Below are 20,287 nucleotides of genomic sequence, written 5' to 3'. Positions count from 1 at the left end.
TAAACTGCGATAGAATTAACAGACATTAAATAATCATTATTTATAATTGGGGAATCAAGTTACCCAAGAGAAAAAAAGGCAAAGCTTAGATTGCCTTGGTTAATGTTTAAATTGGAAAAATAAAAGGATAAGTAGTTTCCCAAATGACCAATAACTTATGTTCCCAAAGTTAGTAACGTAAGAAATATTTTTTCTGGAGAAGCAATGTGATTGGGATCTTCGTTTTTAAAAGATCACACAAAAATTATTTCATCCACATTAGAAACAAAGTATAGGACAAACAGTCTGTCACGAGCTCTGGAACAGTGGCCAAGGGGTAATGTGGCTAACAGGGGGAAAAGAAATTTTCCTCCTTCTTTTCGTGGCATAGACCTAAGGAGAATTTTTTTTTTTTTTTTTTTTTTTTTTTGCGGTACTTGGCCCTCTCACTGTTGTGGCCTCTCCCGTTGCGGAGCACAGGCTCCAGACGCGCAGGCTCAGCAGCCATGGCTCACGGGCCCAGCCGCTCCCTGGCATGTGGGATCTTCCCGGACCGGGGCACGAACCCATGTCCCCTGCATCGGCAGGTGGACTCTCAACCACTGCGCCACCAGGGAAGCCCTAAGGAGAATATTTTTAAGGAAAAAAAAAAAAGTCTTTGACTTCTCTCTTTCTTCTTCTCTGTACTTCTTTCTCATCTTCTGGTACTTCTTTTACAGGAACCATGATATTCTCAAACTACCTTAATTTCACTGCTTTCCCAACTGGGTCCCCATCCTGGCCAGGTCAACCCCAAAGGCCTGTGCCTCAGAGCAGCTGACCCCAAGGGATTCAAAGCAAATGAATCAAACCAAGATATGGATGAAATAAGACTTCATGTTTTCTGTTTTGCTCTCAAGTAATAGCTTTGCAATATTTAGCATCAAAAAGTCAAAAAATACAAATAAAACATGAAAATACAGTTGACACTTGAACCACATGGGTTTAAACTGCATGGGTCCACTTATACGTGGATTGTTTCTTTTTTTTTTGGTGGATTGTTTTTTGATAGTAAATACTGCTGTACTACATGATCCACAGTTGGCTGAATCTCCTGATGTGAAACTGAGGATACAGAGGGCCGACTATAAATTATACATGGATTTTCGACTGCCTGGAGGGTCAGTGCCCCTAACCCCCATGTTGTTCAAGGGTCAACTGTATAGTCTCACCTGACATTAAAAATAATGAGATTATCTGGTGTGAGAGGGTATGGAAAAATAAGAACACCCAAAAAACAGTGTAAACTGTTTACAGCCTCTCTGGAGGGCACTTTGGTTATACATGTCCAAAGTCCTTTTTTCTTTAAGTATAATGTTGACCCAGCAAAAACACCACTAAAAACTATAAGTAAGTCCCCTACATTCGAACCTTCAACTTCAGAGCTTTCAAAGATGTGAATGTGGAGCTTACAAATGAAGACCTGATGGGATTGGAGGCCCAGAGATAGGACAAAGAGAGACGGAGCAAGAAGTTACTGAAGAACCGAAGAGATTCACAATGCAAGAAATGGCAAGGGATTTTCTTTACTTGAGAAGGCACTGTTAGTTTTTAAGGCACCAGAATGGTGCCTTAGAACATGGAACGGTACACGAAGGCTGCAGCAGCCCTTCAGAATGCAGTCCAGTGCTACCGTGTCATCTATGACGAGAATAAAAGAGCTACTGCCCAGACATCATTGGATCATTTTTTCAAGACAGTATGTAGAATTGAATCCAGCAAGGAACCAGAATCTGTGCCATCAACATCAGGCGTGAGTGAGATTGCAGCTTGCCCTCCATCTCCCATTGCTGACGATCCTTCAGCTCTACCATCTCCCACCTCCTCTCCCTCCTCCAGTCAGTAACTCTTCATGCCTGTTCACTCGATGGCAGCCCCTGTATACCAGCTGTTGTACTGTACTACTGTACTTTTCAAGGTACTGTACTATAAGATTAAAAATGTTTTATTTATTTTTTGTTTGTGTTTGTTTTTTATGTTTTATTTGTGTGAAAAATATTATAAACCTATTACAGTACAGTACTATATAACCAGTTGTGTTAGTTGGGTACCTAGGCTAACTTTGTTGGACTTAACAAACAAATCAGACTCACGAACGTGCTCTCAGAACGGAACTCGTTTGTATGTAGGGGACTTACTGTACATGGATACCATTAAGTAGCACATCATAGAAACATATTTATTGATATGAAAAAAATCTTCATGACCTATTGCTAAGTTAAAGAAATGGGCAGACTACAAACATATAAATGTATGTTTTATAATACATATAAGTATATGTATTAAATTATATGTAAATATAAATTTAATATAAATTTGTATATTAACATTGTAAATTAAGCTAGCTTATACAGATAACATATATAATAAAATTATACAATTATATATAACTTTTACTTATATAAAATTTATCATACACTTTATACACACAAAATTTATATATGATACATATAATTACATAATTTTATTATATATGTAGGTATACAAAAATAAATAAAATATTAGAAAGACATTCACAAAAATGTAAACAGTGGTTAGCTCCGTTTTTTTTTCTTTGTGCTTGTTTACGATTTTTAGGATATCTGCTAATGATAAAATTAATTAGAACATTCTGTAATTACTTAGGGAGAGTTATTTTTTTTAATTTAGTGCAGAACACTAAAAACGACAATAATATCAATAGCTCCACTAGAGAAATGCCAACGTAAGGTAAGAGGTAGAATCTATCAGAGAGTTTGTAAGTAGGAGATTATAGACTATCTCTATATAATATTATTATTTGTGATAACACTGTCCCCAGAACACACACACAATAGCCTCAGCAAATACCTGCTGGGTTAAGAACAAACAGAAGAAATACTTAGTCCTTAAAAATACACAGTTCTACCTTTACACTTTTCTCAAAATATCTGGCTGTTTCTTCCACTGTAATAAGCAATACTGTACATCCTGATGCTTTAGAATACTTGAAATCATGTTAATTATTCCTGCGGAATGTTTAAAAATTCATATTATTTACTCCTGAGAGACCATGACAACATCTTTCCAGATTGCACCAGACTATTCTTATGTGAATCAAGGGTTTTAATCTCTAGCAACAGCAATGCTTTGGGCGTGGATCAATGAACGGAAATGAGCTACTGTGGTTTGTGTGCCTTTCACCAGACCCCCCCAATACCTACTCACAGTGCTGAGTGTATCAAAACTACATGCGTAAATTAAACTAGCTTGTCGGATACAAAAACAAAGCTAAACCATACGCGGAGCAAAACACACCCATGGCTTTTTCTCAGCACCACAGATCTCTCTTCCGCGCCAACTCCCTGACGGGCAGAGAGATAGGCCAGTAATGAACCAACCTTTACAGAATCCAAGGCTTTATATGGACTTTTGAAATAATTTCCTTTTAAAACATTTTGTCCCCTCTCTACAGCAACACAGTTTATTACTACTTTTTGCATTTTTTTTTAAGTCTTGGACATTTTTTAAATGCCCACTTTTTTCAATCAAATGTATTTTTTCATTCTGATTCCATAAACTCAGCCTTGTAATTGACTAACATCATCCTTTCTTTTCTCCTTCCTAATGTGTTTATTTATGCCTATTCAATACAAGGTGGTACCCAACTCCAAAAGTCTCCTTTCCTTGGCTGGGGCCCTACTGGCATTCCCCTCCTGCCCTAGAGAGTGACTGGTCTGATCTGTGAGGCTCCTGTGTTGTCTGCTCCTCCCTTCTCTCCTTGGAGGGAGTGCCCACAGAGCGCCCAGATCTCCGTTGTTCCTCCACACCTTCCCTATCGGTGTACCTGTGACTGCACAGGATAATTCTGGGTGCAGTAGCCGGGAGCCCAGTTACCCAGAGGTGCAAGCTACACACTCCAACCTAGAACTAGTGACATTTTGTTTCTCCCTCTGCCAGTTCTTTCATCTTATTTCTCGGTCAGTTCAGAACCTGGGCAGGAGAGACAGCTTCTCAAAGACGCCAACATCTTGAGCATTTTGCCATGAACCTTAACAATATTAAAATAGGCAAAATACACTGGGAGGCATTAAGGCTAAGGGTGGGTGGCTCTGAGCTCTGGCATGCTTTACTAAGCATGGGCCGTAACGGCTTTTAACTTTGGCAGTTTGCAAAGTTTGTACCGGGTCGTGGGTCTGGTTTTATAGTCTGCAGCTACCTTCAAACTGCTGTGGAAGTAACAGGTAAATATCAGATGCGTTGTGTACCTCAACTTGAATTTTCACAACGATCTTAAAAAAGCAAAAGTTACTGTATTTCATCAAATCTTAAAATGCTCTGAATGTAAGACACCCCGTTATTTTAGCCACCACCAAGAAAGAAAAGAATACTGCCAATACTATAACATGTCATTCATTGTAAGACACGTATAAGTTTTAAATACACTAAAATGTGAAGAAAAAAGTGAGTCTTAAAATCAATGAACTATTTAATATTATCCTCATTTTTTATTCAAGGAACAAGACCCCCTTCAAAACATACACACGTTCTCTTACCTCTGAGTTTAAACACACGCTAGTCCCCCTACCGGGAACAGCCTTTCTCTGGCTCTGGACCTAGTCACCCGCCCTTTATCCTTCACATCAACCTTCAGTGAAGTCTTATGTGATTCCCAGGCCCGGCTGGGTCCCCCTATAAGTTCTCTCACAGCACTTATTCTTCTTTTCAATACTTTGAAGCCCTGGAATTATTTCTAATTATTTACTTCCACGTTTATAACTGTGTATAGTCACACCCTGTTAGGCCTGGCCATTCCGTGATGGCAGGGACTGTCCAGTTTGCCTACCACTCTACTTCCAGGGCTTTTAACACATAACAGGAGCTCAGTACGTTGACTCATGAGTATCTTGACAAAGCACTCACAAGCCTTATCTCTTTTAATCCTCCCTACGCCACTGGAAGGTAGGTGCCGTTATTTCCCCCGTTTTATCAAGTGAAGAAACTGAGGCTTGAAGAAGTCAATTAATTTAACCATGTCTCACAACAGAGAATTCAAACTCCAGCCAGATGTGCCTGACACCAAAGCCAGGTCATTAACCATTAGGCCATACCCAGCTCCAGCTCGCAAGCAGAAGGCATGGAGGCAGGAATAAAATGGCATGTTGTGGTATAGAGAGACATCGAGATACAATGGATAATGCATGTGCAACAGATTCAAGTTAAACTCTTATTGAGGACCTGCCAATTGCCTGAAAGTGGGCTGAGCACCTCTGATATGAGTCATTTGTTCTCACAATCATACCATGGATTTGGACTTATTATCTCTACACTACAGTAAAGAAAGAGACTCAGAGAAGCTAAGTAACATGCCCACTCACACAGCTGGTGAGCAGCAAAGCCAAGGTGATGAGCTGTCAGTCTGGACAATGGATTTCAGAGGATTCTGGAGCACGCTTTCTGAAGATCTCTTTTTTTTTCTTGGTCCTATTCCCCAAGCTAAGCGCTGACTGTCTTTGGCCAATTGACATTGACAAATGTCCATTTCTAACAACTTTTTCTGACCAACTCTGATCTTCACTTAAGGGTTTACGAGGAAAGCCTGATAATATTTAACTGAAACAATAACGGGCACCACTATGATTAAATAGCATTTAGACAAGGCAAACCAATAGAAATGCACAGACTCAGCATTAGGCACTATGTTAAACTGGCATCTGTACAGACTATGTCCAAATCAAGGGGTGGCCTTTCAAGGCAAATTATGTGGCTCATTGCTGGGCCAAGCCAGAGCTGGAATAGCCAAATTACAGTTCAGCTCCTCAGTAAAACTGAATTTGACACCTCTTTCCTCAGGGGGAATCATCTTCCCAACATGTACTTTAGAACATCAGCGTCAGCCCATCTGCTATCTGAATTTAGATCTCAATACAGTATGTAAAGCATCTTTCTGCTGTGGTCATTAGCAGAGAAAAAACCTCCAAAGGTCCCATCATTAAATGAAGACCCACGGCATCTATTCCATCCTCTAAGGAACCTGTCATTTCTTCTGCTGCTTTTAGTGAAGGACTGAGGGGAGGGGACTGGGAAGCAAGCAGAGAAGCAGCGTGACAGAGGGTCAGGAGACCCAGATGCCGGCCCCACTCTGCCGTACACTAGCTCTGTGACCTTAGTCAAATAGAAAACTCTCAGGGTCACCAAGAATCTTTAAGGTCCATTAGTTCAGACACGTTACTGATGTTTGAATCCCTTTAATAACATCACTGCTAAGTGTTGATTCGGTTTATGCTTTACACTCAAGTGATAGAGAAATCATTACTTCCATTCCCTCTCCAGTGTTCTATAATGTCTGAGAACCTGGAGAAGGCATCGTAACCCAAGTCTTGAAGGTTGGAGAGAACCTGAGGTCTGAAGGGCAACTAGCTCTTAACAATACTGGAGAGCAGGAAGAGGTCACAAGCCCATCTCTACAGAAAGTTATTAATTATTAATCAAGGTTAAGTGATCATGTAACAATTCCAAAAAGTAAAAAGCAAAAGAGGAGTCCTTGACATAAGTGGCTTGCCTGTAGAATAAAAAGAAAATTCTTAAAACGCTGAAACCATGTTTTCCACATTAAGGGTTTGACCGTAGAGAGAAAAAGATATTTAAAGTATAACACCTACATATAATAAATATAATAAATTGATCATATAGCAAGCTCCTCTAATTGTGGTTGTGGACTGGTGAAGGTCTACGAATTGTTATCAGGCTACAAGGAGACAGGAGTTTGCTCTAGAATGTAAATCAACTCTGTCACGAAGCGAGCTTACTGTTTGCTTCAGTCAACGTGTGTGTGGGGGGGTGTGCATGCCACGACTTTCTCAATGAAGGAAGCAGTGCATTGATTTACATTCTGGTGCAAGTCCCTTATCTTGGTTCAAACAGTGACAAACAGTTCCCAGACTGGCTATTTCATGGAGTACTGTCGGAGACTAATAAGGTAGCATTTCCCAATGGGACACTGATGAACCTGTAGCATCTCTTCCTTCACTCTGTGAAGTACAACTTCCCCAAACCACCAAAAGCAGGAACGTCTGTTGTCTTATTCAGAAGCTGATGCACTGTCTTATCTAGACTATGGTAGAGTCTTCCAGCAGGTCCCCCACCTTCAAACTATTCTGACACACGTTCAAGCCAGCCTCCACACTGCTACCACAGGAAGTGTTATCTAGACAATTACTAGACAATTACTCACCTGCTTAAATTCTTTTGAGAGCTCCCCAATGCCCACTGCATTAGCTTTAACCTTTTGAGTTTAATCACCAGCCATTCCCTTCTACCCCTTGACCTCCGCAATTATTAGTCATTTTCTGAACACATTACATACTTTCATCCACCTGTGCTTTAACTCATATTGTCTCCTCTACTTGAAATACTCTTTCCCTTCTAATCCACCTATAAACTCCTACTCATCCTTTACTAGCCAGTTCAAATAATGCCTCCTCTGAAAGTCTCAACAACCATCCCAGAAAGAACTATGTATTCAGACCCACTGTGGGTGTGAGTGGTGGAGGGTAGTTCAGTGCCATAAATAACAGGGCAGGCTCTGGAACCTGTCTTCACAACAGCTATCTGCATAACTTTGGGCAAGTTACTTAACATCTCCTGTCTCAGTTTCCCCATCCGTAAAACAGGAACAATGACATAGGGTGGATGTGAAGATTAAGTTAACTAACTCATGTAAAGCATTTAGCACAGTGCCTCACATATAGTAAGTATTCCTATAAATTATTGAGTCAGGCCAATTAACTTCTCTAGCCTAGGAATTTGAAACCCAGTGACAGGGGCTCTTGGTGTTGAGGCACCTTTATGCACCTTTATATAGTCTGGAGAGCAGGTCCATCAATGTCTGCTGCTGCAGTTTCTGGGGTTGCCCCTGGTCCCTACCCAACCCGGGCTGGATGCTTAGGGACTGATTCATTCTTTGAGTAACTCCAGTATCTTTTAAAAAATTTATTTTCTTCTTCTTCTTCCCCTCCCCCTCCTCCCCCTGCTCCCCCTCTAATCCTCTCCCCCTCCTTCTTATCCTTTTTATCCTTCTTTTTTTTATTTTTTAAAACTTAAGCCAGGGGGCTTCCCTGGTGGCGCAGTGGTTAAGAATCTGCTTGCCAATGCAGGGGACACGTGTTCAAGCCCTGGTCCGGGAGGATCGCACATGCTGCGGAGCAACTAAGCCTGTGCACCACAACTACTGAGCCCGCGCGCCGCGCCTACTGAAGCCCGCGCACTCTAGAGCCTGTGCTCGGCAACGAGAGAAGCCCACACACCGCAACGAAGAGTAGCCCCTGCTCGCGGCAACTAGAGCAAGCCAGCACACAGCAATGAGAACCCAACACAGCCAAAAATAATAAATAAATAAAAATAAATAAATTTATTTAAAAAAAGCGTACACCACAAGATTTGGATTAAAAATGTATATTAAAAAAAAGAAAAAAACTTAAGCCAGGAAGAATCAACCTCTCTCTTGCTTACAGGTACCTTAGTTAGTGCAGGGATAACAGTAGCTATCATATTGCTTATAAGGATTAAAAATGATAATGTACAAAGCACTTAGAGCAGTGCCTGTCAGTGAGTAAGTACCTGGTAATTAGTAGCTTTCACTATTATCTAATGATAGCTCTTGGTATTTACCTAGTGTTTTATCATGCAAAATACACACACTGTGTTGCTTGCTTATTCTCCTTAACAAATGGGTAGAAACGGTAGCCACAGTTTATGGATGAGGAAATGGTGATGTTTAGGAGTATGCCCAAGATCATGAAGGTGGCAAGTGGCTGAGCTGGGAACCCTACCAAGGTGTCAACCTAAGTCTCTGAAATTAAAGCAAGAACTCTGAGACTCCCCACTATGCTGCCTGTTTCCCAAGACAATGGGTTCAGGAAATCGCCTCTAAGTATTCTCATTAAGGTGTCAAAAATAAACAAGGATCCCTTCTTTATTACCTTCAGAGGTCACCTGGTGGGTGGATGTGAGCCAGCGACTGCAGCCACACTGCCGAGGCTTGGGCCCTGCCTCCCCCACTTATTTGCTATGTGACTTTGAACAGGCCACTTAGCCTCTTTGGGCCTCTTAGTGGGTTACTGTGAGGACTAAATGAGTTACTATATGTAAAGGACTTAAAACCATGCCTGGACCGAAAGACCTAGAAGAGCAAACACAATACTGAAGAGCAAAAAAATTAGAGGAATCACACCAAATGATTTCAAAACTTACAGTAAAGCTGCAGTAATCCAAACAGCACAGTATTGGTGAAAGAACAGACACATACATCAATGGAACAGAACAGAGAGCCCAGAAGCAGATCCACACAAATAGTCAAGTGACCTTTGACAAAGGAGCAAAAATATTTCAATGGAGAAAGGATAGCCTTTTTAAGTAACGGTGCTGGAACAACTGAATATCCACATGCAAAAAAAAAAAAAAAACTAAACACAGGGCTTACATGTCTCATAAAAATTAACTCAAACTGGATCACAGACCTAAATGTAAATGCAAATCTATAAAATTTTTAGAAGAGAACAAAGGAAAAAATCCAGGCTACCTTGGGTTTGGAGATGAGTTTTTAGAAGCATCACCAAAAGCATGATCTAAATTGGACATTATTAACATTAAAAACTTCTGCTCTGCAAAAGACTGTTAAAAGAATGAAAAGAGAAGCCACAGAAATTTGCAGATATTTGCAAACACATATCTGACAAAGGACTTGTATCCAAAGAACTCATGAAACTCAACAGTAAGAAAGCCCAATAAAAATGGACACAAGATCTGAGCAGAGATTTCACCAAAGAAGGTATATAGATGACAAATAAGCATATGACAAAAATGTTTTACATCGTTATTAGGAAATTACAAAATAAAGCAACAAGATACCACAGCATACCTTATAGCCATACCTATTAGAATGGCTCAAATACAAAAAAGAAAATTGACAATGCCAATTGCTGGCAAGGAAAAAGAGCAACAGGAACACTCATCCTTCACTGGCACGAATACAAAATGGCACAACCAATTTGGAAGACAGTTTGACGATTTCTTACAAAGATAAAAATAGTCTTAGCATATAATCCAGCAATCACACTCCTTGGTACTTACCCAACTGACTTCAGAACTATGTCCACACAAAAACCTGCAAGCAAATGTTATAGCAGCTTTATTCATAGCCACCAAAACTTGGAAGCAACCAAGATGTCCTTAAATAGGTGACTGGATAAACAAATTGGAGTATATCCACACAATGAAATATTATAAAAATAAATGAGCTACCAAGCCATGAAAAGACATGAATAAATCTTAAATACATTTTGCTAAGTGAAAGAAGCCAACCTGAAAAGGCTATGTTCTGTATTATTACAATTATACGATACGATGTTCTGGAAAAAGCAAAACCACAGAGACAGTTAAAAAAATCAGTGGGGTCAGGGAATCTCAGCGTGGACAGTGCGAGGGAAAAGGTGGAGGCGATGGTGGTCGGCGGTGCCAGTGGAAGTCGCGTGTCCAGCGGGAGTGACCTGAATTGCATCCCCGAAATGGCTGACACACTGGGGGCTGTGGCCAAGCAGGGGTTTGATTTCCTCTGTATGCCTGTGTACCACCCATGTTTCAAGAGGGAGTTCACTCAGGAACCTGCTAAGAAGCGGCCAGGCCCTCAGGCACGATCAGACCTACTGCTGTCAGGAAGGGACTGGAATACACTAATTGTGGGGAAGCTTTCTCCATGGATTCGTCCAGACTCAAAAGTGGAGAAGATCCGCAGGCACTCTGAGGCAGCTATGTTACAGGAGCTGAATTTGGGGGCATATTTGGGTCTTCCAGCTTTCCTGCTTCCCCTGAATCAGGACGATAACACAAACTTGGCGAGAGTTTTGACCAACCACATCCCACTGGCCACCACTCCTCCATGTTCTGGATGTGGGTGCCACTGGTGGCACCAGAGGACCTGAGAGATGTGCCAACTTCACACACAGAGGAGCGCGGTGGAGAGGAGAAGACATGGATGTGGTGGCACAACTTCCGGACCTTGTGTGATTATAGCAAAAGCATTGCGGTGGCTCTCGAAATTGGTGCTGACCTCCCATCTAATCATGTCATTGATCGTTGGCTTGGGGAAGCCCATCAAAGCAACCATTCTCCCCACCAGCATTTTCCTGACCAATAAGAAGGGATTTCCTGTTCTTTCTAAGATGCACCAGAGGCTGATCTTCCAACTCCTCAAGTTGGATGTGCAATTCATCATCACAGGCACCAACCACCACTCAGAGAAAGAGTTCTGCTCCTGCCTCCAGTACTTGGAAAACTGGAGCCGGAATCGACCTCCACCCAGTGCCTATGAACTCTTTGCCAAGGGCTATGAAGACTACCTGCAGTCCCCACTCCAGCCACTGATGGATAACCTGGAATCTCAGACATACGAAGTGTTTAAAAAGGACCCTATCAAATACTCTCGATACCAGCAGGCCATCTATAAATGTCTGTTAGACCGAGTGCCAGAGGAAGAGAAGGACACCAATGTCCAAGTGCTGACGGTGCTGGGAACAGGCCGGGGGCCCCTGGTGAACACTTCCCTGCGGGCAGCCAAGCAGGCAGACTGGAGGATAAAGCTGTACACTGTGGAGAAGAACCCAAATGCCGTGGTGACGCTGGAGAACTGGCAGCTTGAAGAATGCGGAAGCCAGGTGACAGCAGTCTCATCGGACATGCGGGAATGGGTGGCTCCAGAGAGAGCGGATATGACTGTCGGTGAGCTCCTGGGGTCCTAAGCGGATAATGAGCTGTCACCGGATGATGGCGTGAGCATTCCCAGGGAGTGTACCTCCTTTCTAGCTCCCATCTTGTCCTCCACGCTGTACAATGAGGTCCGAGCCTGTCGGGAAAAGGACCACCACCCTGAAGCCCAGTTTGAGATGCTTTATGGGCTGTGGCTGCACAATTTCCACCAGCCGTCTGCACCCCAGCCCTGTTTTACCTTCAGCCGTCCCAACAGAGATCCTATGATTGACAACAACCGCTACTGCACCTTGGAGTTTCCCGAGGAGGTGAACACAGTGCTGCATGGGTTTGCAGCCTACTTTGAGACTGTGCTTTGTCAGGACATCACTCTTGAGTATCTGTCCAGAGACTCACTCTCCTGAGACGTTTTCATGGTTTCCCACCCTCTTCCCCATTAAGCAGCCCATTACCGTGCGTGAAGGCCAGACCACCTGTGTGCGTTTCTAGAGATGCAGCAATTCCAAGATGGTGTGGTATGAGTGGGCTGTGACAGCACCAGTCTGTTCTGCTACTCAGAACCCCACAGGCCGCTCTTACACCATCGGCCTCTAATCCTGCCTGCAAGTGTCTAGAGCCTTGGAAGCAGCTTCAGGTTTTGCCCCTGTAGCACCAAAGGTGCAGTAAGTACACCATGGGTTCTGATTTGCCTTGCCCATCAGAAAGGAGCATTTCAGTCCACTTTCCTGCCTTACGTCAAGATGGGCAAAGGATGAGAATTGCAGGGCTCACGCCACCGATCTGTGAAGACTTCAGGCCAAGGCATGAGGAATTCGTGTTGGATCTGCGGCTACTCCAACAGGCACTCGGCCTCAAGTGCTCTCTGGGATAGCCCTGAGAACATGTGGATTGAACAAATTTTCAGCCCTTTTCCCTGCCCATCTCTGTTCCTATTTTGATGATTTTGGGTAAGGAGGAAATACAAATAAAGTGAGGTTATGGCCTTTCCTGCTCCAAAAAAAACGAAATCAGTGGATTGGGAAAGGGTTAAATAGGTGAACTGGTGAAGCACAGAGAATTCATAGGGTGATGAAGCTATTCTCTATGACACTGTAATGGCGATACCTGCATTTCTCAAAACCCACAAAGAGTGAACTTTAATATATGTAATTTTTTTTTAAAATCATGTAAAAGGTTAGGGGAATCCCAAGATGAAATTCAGAATGTGACCAAACAATCTAACTGTATTACAAATGTATGAAACAACCTCACTGAAAGGAGTGGAGAGAAAAAAAAAAAAGGTGCTCCCTAAGCAACTTTGGAAATAAGAAGTCTGTAAAACTATGGCAAAGGAAACTGTATGTAAGCAGCACTGTACTCTAGTGGATACAGTTATTTTCCATGGGGTTCTTGTCAACAATTCTGACACTGCTATACATGCATACTGGAACTGAACAATTAAGTAAATACATGGCGGATGGTGGGAGCCAAGTTTACCATACTGTTGGAGTAGGAGATCACAGATCCTCAAGGGGAGGAGGCCAGAATGGTCCACGTGGTAATGGATTAGAATTGCAGACATCAGTATGCTCATGTTTAGCTTAATACAGATATAGATGGTTACATACAGATCAATTTATAAATTAGTACACACACATTCATTTCCCTGCTCTGTCCACTGAGAGGGCCTCTAAGCAACAGCAACCCTGTAGCAACAAGAACACTTAGTGCCCAGATCTTGGTTTTAATACCACCCTCGGAGAAACAACTGATTCTAGACCTAGGGCAGGAAATGTTAAGATGAGCCTGGAGTATCTTGTGTCAGAAAATAAGAAAGTACTCAAAAGCACAACAACCATCTCACAATGATAGAAGTAGGTCAGAGGACACAGAGCAATGGAAAGAGCTCCCAGTGGCCAAAGCTGGAACAATCTGAGCAAAAAAGAAAAGTAATATTTTATGATAACCCGAAGTATACAATAAATCTCCATGAATATCCATACTGATGCAAATAAACAACTGAATAAAGAAATACATGGATGAGAAGAGATAAATTGCCTGGGCAGGAGGACTGCAAAGAATTTGTGTAGCTACTCTGCCCTCAAGAAGGTGAAGCGTAACTCCCCACTCCTAAGTGTGGGCTCCACACAGTGACTTTTTTCCAAGAACACAGTCTGGATACGGGGGTAGTAACTTTACAGGAAAGACACCTGCTAAACACTACTGCAGCTAGGTGACAAAGGTCAACATCAACCATGACAAATCATGTGGACAGTATGTGCCCTTGATAGGATGTGATGGGAATGGCATTTTATCTCTGAGGTCTTCCTCTCAAAATCTGTAACCCAGGGCTTCCCTGGTGGCGCAGCGGTTGAAAGTCTGCCTGCCGATGCAGGGGACGCGGGTTGGTGCCCCGGTCCGGGAGGATCCCACGTGCCGCGGAGTGGCTGGGCCCGTGAGCCATGGCCTCTGAGACTGCACGTCCGGAGCCTGTGCTCCGCAACGGGAGAGGCCACGGCAGTGAGAGGCCCGCGTACCGCAAAAAAAAAAAAAAAATCTGGAACCCCACTCTAACCATGAGAAGACCTCAGACAAATTCCAACAGAGGGACATTCTACAAAATACCTGACCAGCGCTCTTCAAAACTGTCAAGGTCATCAAAAGCAAGGGAAGTCTGGGAAGCTGCCATAACCAAGGGGCTCTTAAGGAGACATGACAATTAATATGATGTGGTATCCTGAATGGAGCCCTGGAGCAGAAAAAGCACAGTGGGTCAAAACTAAAGAAACCCGAATAAAGTCCGGGCTTTAGTTAATAGTAATGTACCACCAACATTGGTCTACTAACTGTGACAAATGTGCCTACTAATTTGTCAATAATAAGGGAAACTGGGTACAGGCCATATGAGAACTCTCTGTACTGTCTTCACGGTTTTTCTGTAAATCTAAGCCTGTTCTAAAACATAAACTTATGAAAATAAACAAAAATAAACCATGTCTGGAGCATAGTAATGCTATATAGTTATTAGCTAGTAATGATGCTGGTAGTAGTAGTCATGGATCGGGGGTGGGAGGGGGGAATATTTGCTATGTGAGTCCTTTATGCTCTTCCTGTGGAAATTTAGTTTCAAGGAGCCAGAAAGCAAGCTGTCACTGTGCTGGTCGCCAAGCAACAACCACTCCCAAAACCTATACCCCCAACAGGAATAGCACTGCCAGCAGCTCTACTGATTAACACTGGTGACATTCTAGGGGGGGAGTCACTCCTCATTCTTACAAGGAAAGGGCAAGTCATCTCGCACATCCTCCAAGGCTGACAAATTTTTTAAGAAAAGACTGATGTAAATGCAAAGATGTCCATAAAGAGATGCCTTGTAATCTGGAGGAACTTCTGACCAAGGGTCAAGGAACTGATCCCATACAGCAGCTGCCAGATGACCTGGAAACCCCAGAAGTCAGAATGGTGGTTTTTTTAAATGGTAGCACTCCCTGATGTATTGAGTGAGTAAAATATGGCTTGCATTTGCCTTGCTTGAAATTTTAAATCCTCTCTAAATGGAAAATCTCCTGTCAGGCTGACCCACCCCAACCACGGGTACTCTGCAGCTCTCCCAAAATAAACAGGATCAACACAGAGGATCAAGTCCTCATCTTCCACCGACCTTCTTATAAACCTGCTGCAGCCACATTTACACCAAGTATGTGGGCAAAGGAGAAGAGCAGACTGGATGTACAGCACTTCAAAAGTAGACATTGCTTCTGCAAGTGTAAAAAAGTCCCAGGGCTACAATCACATCTCATTAATGAAACACAAATAAGCAAGAACTGACTATGCTTAACTTACAACAGAAGTTTCCAGACACTAATCTTCCCATTCCTGTCTGGGCTGGAGAGTGTTATGTTCATAACACACCTTGAGAATGGAAGCTGAGACACAAAGTAGCATCTTAAATGCAGTGTGCTTCTGGGGACTTCAACTGAGAAGCAACCAGTTTTTCCCAGGTACTATCGCTTTAAGAGTGACAAGAGTGCCCTCTAGTGGGAAAGAAAGGGTCCTGCATGCAGGGTATAAACCTTGTGCCCGACACCTCGCTAACCTGTTGCAGGTTGCGTTCATGCTGTTGGTTCATGCTCTGTTTTCTCCTTTTCATTATCTTGACGGTGTTCCAAGAGAATAGGCCACATCCCATATACAAGAAAATTCCTGGGGGAAATAAATATACCCAATTTCAGGCGGACTGGGCCACGTTCAGCTTTACTTCTCTCCTGATTAGCATCTACCTGGCCTATAGCTCATCTTCGACACAGACAGCTGATATCTCCTCACCACTTATACAGACCAATGAGATATCATCTCACACCAGTCAGAATGGCCATCATCAAAAAATCTAGAAACAATAAATGCTGGAGAGGGTGTGGAGAAAAGGGAACCCTCTTGCACTGTTGGTGGGAATGTAGGTTTATACAGCCACTATGGAAAACAGTATGGAGCTTCCTTAAAAAACTACAAATAGAACTACCATATGACCCAGCAATCCCAACACTGGGCATATACCCTGAGAAAACCATAATTCAAAAAGAGTCATGCACCACAATGTTCATTGCAGCTCTATTTACAATAGCCAGGAGATGGAAACAACCTAAGTGGCCATCAACAGATGAATGGATAAAGAAGATGTGGCACATATATACAATGGAATATTACTCAGCCATAAAAAGGAACGAAATTGAGCTATTTGTAATGAGGTGGATGGACCTAGAGTCTGTCAATGCAGAGTGAAGTAAGTCAGAAACAGAAAGACAAATACCATATGCTAACACATATATATGGAATCTAAGAAAAAAAAAATGTCATGAAGAACCTAGGGGTAAGACAGGAATAGACACAGACCTACTAGAGAATGGACTTGAGGATATGCGGAGGGGGAAGGGTAAGCTGGGACAAAGTGAGAGAGTGGCATGGACATATATACACTAACAAACGTAAAATAGATAGCTAGTGGGAAGCAGCCGCATAGCACAGGGAGATCAGCTCGGTGCTTTGTGACCACCTAGAGGGGTGGGATAGGGAGGGTGGGAGGGAGCGAGACACAAGAGGGAGGGGATATGGGAACGTATGTATATGTATAGCTGATTCACTTTGTTATAAAGCATAAACTAACACAACATTGTAAAGCAATTATACTCCAATAAAGATGTTAAAAAAAAAATACAGATCGAGCCAACTCGTTAAGCCAGTAGGAAAGGTCCTAAAGAACACACCCAAATGGGGAAAGTTGCCCATTTCCAAGGGGCCCAACTCTGGGCAAATACCAAAAGGGTGAATATTTCTTGATTTTAACAGACCTTTCTCTCAAAAACAGCAGCCCAGAGCACCACCCCAGACAGAGGAAAATGAGAAATGAAGGGGCTCCGAGTCGATGGCCTGATATAGAATATGGTTGTCCCCGTCCAGTCACTTCCTTAGAAGGCAAAAGTAAGTCACTCAAAGAAAGTCATGTTGGTTTTTGTTTTTTGGGTTTTTTTTGCGGTATGCGGGCCTCTCACTGTTGTGGCCTCTCCCGTTGCAGAGCACAGGCTCCGACGCACAGGCTCAGCGGCCATGGCTCATGGGCCCAGCCACTTCGCGTCATGTGGGATCTTCCCAGACGGGGCACGAACCCGTGTCCCCTGCATTGGCAGGCGGACTCTCAACCATTGCGCCACCAGGGAAGCCCATGTTTATTTTTTTTAAACAAAACACATTTTGAGTTCAAAAGTTGGCAACACAGAGCAAGCGATACCAACAACAAAACAGAGAAAGGTCTGACTTTAGAGAGTAAAAAGTGGACCCCCTTGTCCGGACTCATTCCCTGCTTTATTGAAGTGAATGAGGATTATCCCCAATTGAAATCCCTTCTGCCAAACAGGTTTGTTAACCAGAAGTTACCAGTTGGTCTAATTTGCACACACAGGCAGGTGATGCCCTGAGCTGGGAGCAGTTCTAGTGGGTGGTCCATCTCCCCAGGGTCTCACAGTTACTCTCTAGCCAGCCCATAGCTATATAGGGACCCAAGGGAAGAGGCAATGGAACACCTGGCTTAGTTAAAGTTATTCCGGCAGCAGAGAAGGGTAGGGCAGGGGAGGAGAGCATTATCAGTGTCCTTCAAGAACAGGCAACTTCATATGACATGCGAATAGGCAATAGCCACAAGAAAAAATATCACAGTAATATTCAAAGGAATACAAATTAAAGCAATGACGTTATATCATTTTCTACTTATCAGGCTGGCAAAGTAAAAAGGAATGACACATCCGTAACTGAAGAAGATCTAAGGGAAGAGATACCAGAAACTACAAGAAAAGGGAGTATGAAAACGGTCTCCCGTTTCTGGAGACCAGATGCACCCAATGCCTTAAAAAAATGTGCTGACCTTAAAACCTAGCAATTCCCTTCTGGGAATTCTAAAGAAAGACTTGGACAAGCTTTTCCAATATGAAGCTCCCTTTTCCAAAAGTTTATAAATGATCACATAGTAGGACTTACACTTTTGGCCTCAGATAAATAAGAAAATGGAGACATAACTCAGCAACCAAAATGCATCCAACAATTAGAGAAAATGGAGATGGAATCTCCAAGCCTCTTCTCCACTTTTACGTGGTCTTTGGCTAATCCCATGATTAGCCCAAACCTCAGAATAACCTGTCATGTTTCTAGCTGGTCCCACGAGTTCAGAGTCACACCCAGGCATTTTGTTTCCAATGTAAACACTTCCGGTCTGCTAGGGGCTTTGTTTCTGCCGCGGCCACGGCCAGCATCCTCAGCGTGTGTTCCCCTTGGTGTAAGCTGGTTATGGTGCAGGCTGCTTAAAGCCTCTGGCTCAGCCTTGGGAATCACACAGGTGCTTCACTCTCAGCATTACCAAAGGCTTGTGGGCATTTCGGAATCGAAGAGCAAGCCCACTCTCACCTAACGCAATGCTTTATAAGCAATCCTGACCCTTTCATCCAGAGGAGCTCCACAAATGCATGATATGCACGAGGCACATGCGTCATCGCACCTGGCGGGACACGTTGAGAAGCTGCTCTTCTGTGATAAATGTTTCCTCCGCATCTTAAATAACCTAGATATTAATAAGCCATTGTTAAGGTGATGGCTGTCAGGCTCTTCTAGAATGGATCAGGCTTGTCCTTGGAAAAGCAAAAAGCTAGAAGCCCAAGTAAACACTTAAGACATGACAATGACAGAAAGACATGAATAATGAATACCTTCAAAAATATGATCTTCCTGGGAGACTTTATTTACACTTTCAGCCATTTTTTGCTCTTTCTCTGGCTCTCAGGATTGAATCCCTTTGACAATTTTTCACTTAGAAAAAGACCAACAAATCCACGACAGAAAGGGAATATTGTTCCATTAATCTGATACCATACGCCTCATAAATCATTACAAATTTAGATTTCTGCCTTGAGTAGCCAAGTGGAAAGAGTACTAGAACCAGAGTCAGGAAACCTGGATCCTTGTGACCTTGAATCTCAAGAACTGGCTCTGTGACCTTGAGGCTCAGCTGCTTTTCTGAGTTTTGGATTTATTCTCTGTAAAGAAAATGACAAGCTCCTTCGGAAGGTGAATCTGGGATAACAGCTGTAGCAAAGCTGCCAGTGCCACACCACATCCCCGTGGCCTTTATTACTTCACCCCTTGCATCTCTTTGCCCGAGACTGTCTGGCCAGCAGATCCTTCACGTCTCAGGTGGGATGACCCGGAGGCACCTGTGCTACACTGTATCCCAGACTTTCCCGGGGGGATCAGGTGCCAGCTGTCCACAGGGACAGCTTGCTTGATAACACGTCCTTTGCTGACATCCTTCCTCCTGTTTTCGGGATCCTCTCCCGTATAACTAATGCACCCTGGAATTCCTGTCTCAGGTTCAGCTTCTGTGGAAACCCAAACTAGAGCAGGGGGTTACGTGCCTTTCTATCAGGGTCTCGGTCTTTGCAAATGGCCTGTCCTTAAACAGTTACTCTTTCCTTGTGATGAGAGAAGGAGGTAATTTTCTCCAGAGCTGACAGGAATGCAGAGTTTCGAAGGTGACACGGCTTAGCTGTGTGTCTCCCCTCTAACAAGGGGGGCTCTGATGGCTCCTCCTGACACCCTAGCAGAGTCCTCACCAAGGAATCCCCAACAAAGACAGAGGGCAGTGATCTAAAGACATCAACACAGGGCCACTATCCCACTTCCTGGGCTCCCTGTTCCCTCTCTGATAGGGACCCCCAATGTGTTAATACACGCTTAGAAAGAGGCCTAAATGCCAGAAATGTCAGGTCACAAAGCAGGCTGAATGGGAGTCATGGCTGAAGATTCGAGGCCCAACCACTCTTCAGTGTCCAAGAGGTTGAAATGTCAGGATTACAGCCCAGAGCGTAACAATGCTACAGAAGTCCCGGCTCCACTGAGACCAAGACAACCCCTGGCTTGGCAGAAACAGGCTCAGCTGCAGCCCAGATCTGCTGAAATAGTCACCTCTGGTTCCCAGCCTGCTGCATGTTCAGGCCACCGTTTGACCAGCACTGGAGAAATCTTTGCACCC

General features: G+C 43.3%; 1 pseudogene; it reads left to right on the top strand.

Moving 5' to 3' along the window:
* Positions 1-10,472: 10,472 nt before the first annotated feature.
* On the top strand, positions 10,473-12,333 carry LOC113624385 (protein arginine N-methyltransferase 5-like; annotated as a pseudogene).
* The last annotated feature ends 7,954 nt before the right edge of the window (positions 12,334-20,287 follow it).

Source organism: Aethalodelphis obliquidens, unplaced genomic scaffold (assembly GCF_003676395.1).
Source record: "Aethalodelphis obliquidens isolate GAN/ISIS:26980383/991018 unplaced genomic scaffold, ASM367639v1 scaffold13, whole genome shotgun sequence".
NCBI classification, from domain to species: domain Eukaryota; kingdom Metazoa; phylum Chordata; class Mammalia; order Artiodactyla; family Delphinidae; genus Aethalodelphis; species Aethalodelphis obliquidens.
The sequence above is the reverse complement of the archived record's forward strand: the minus strand, read 5'-3'. Positions and strand labels throughout refer to the sequence as shown.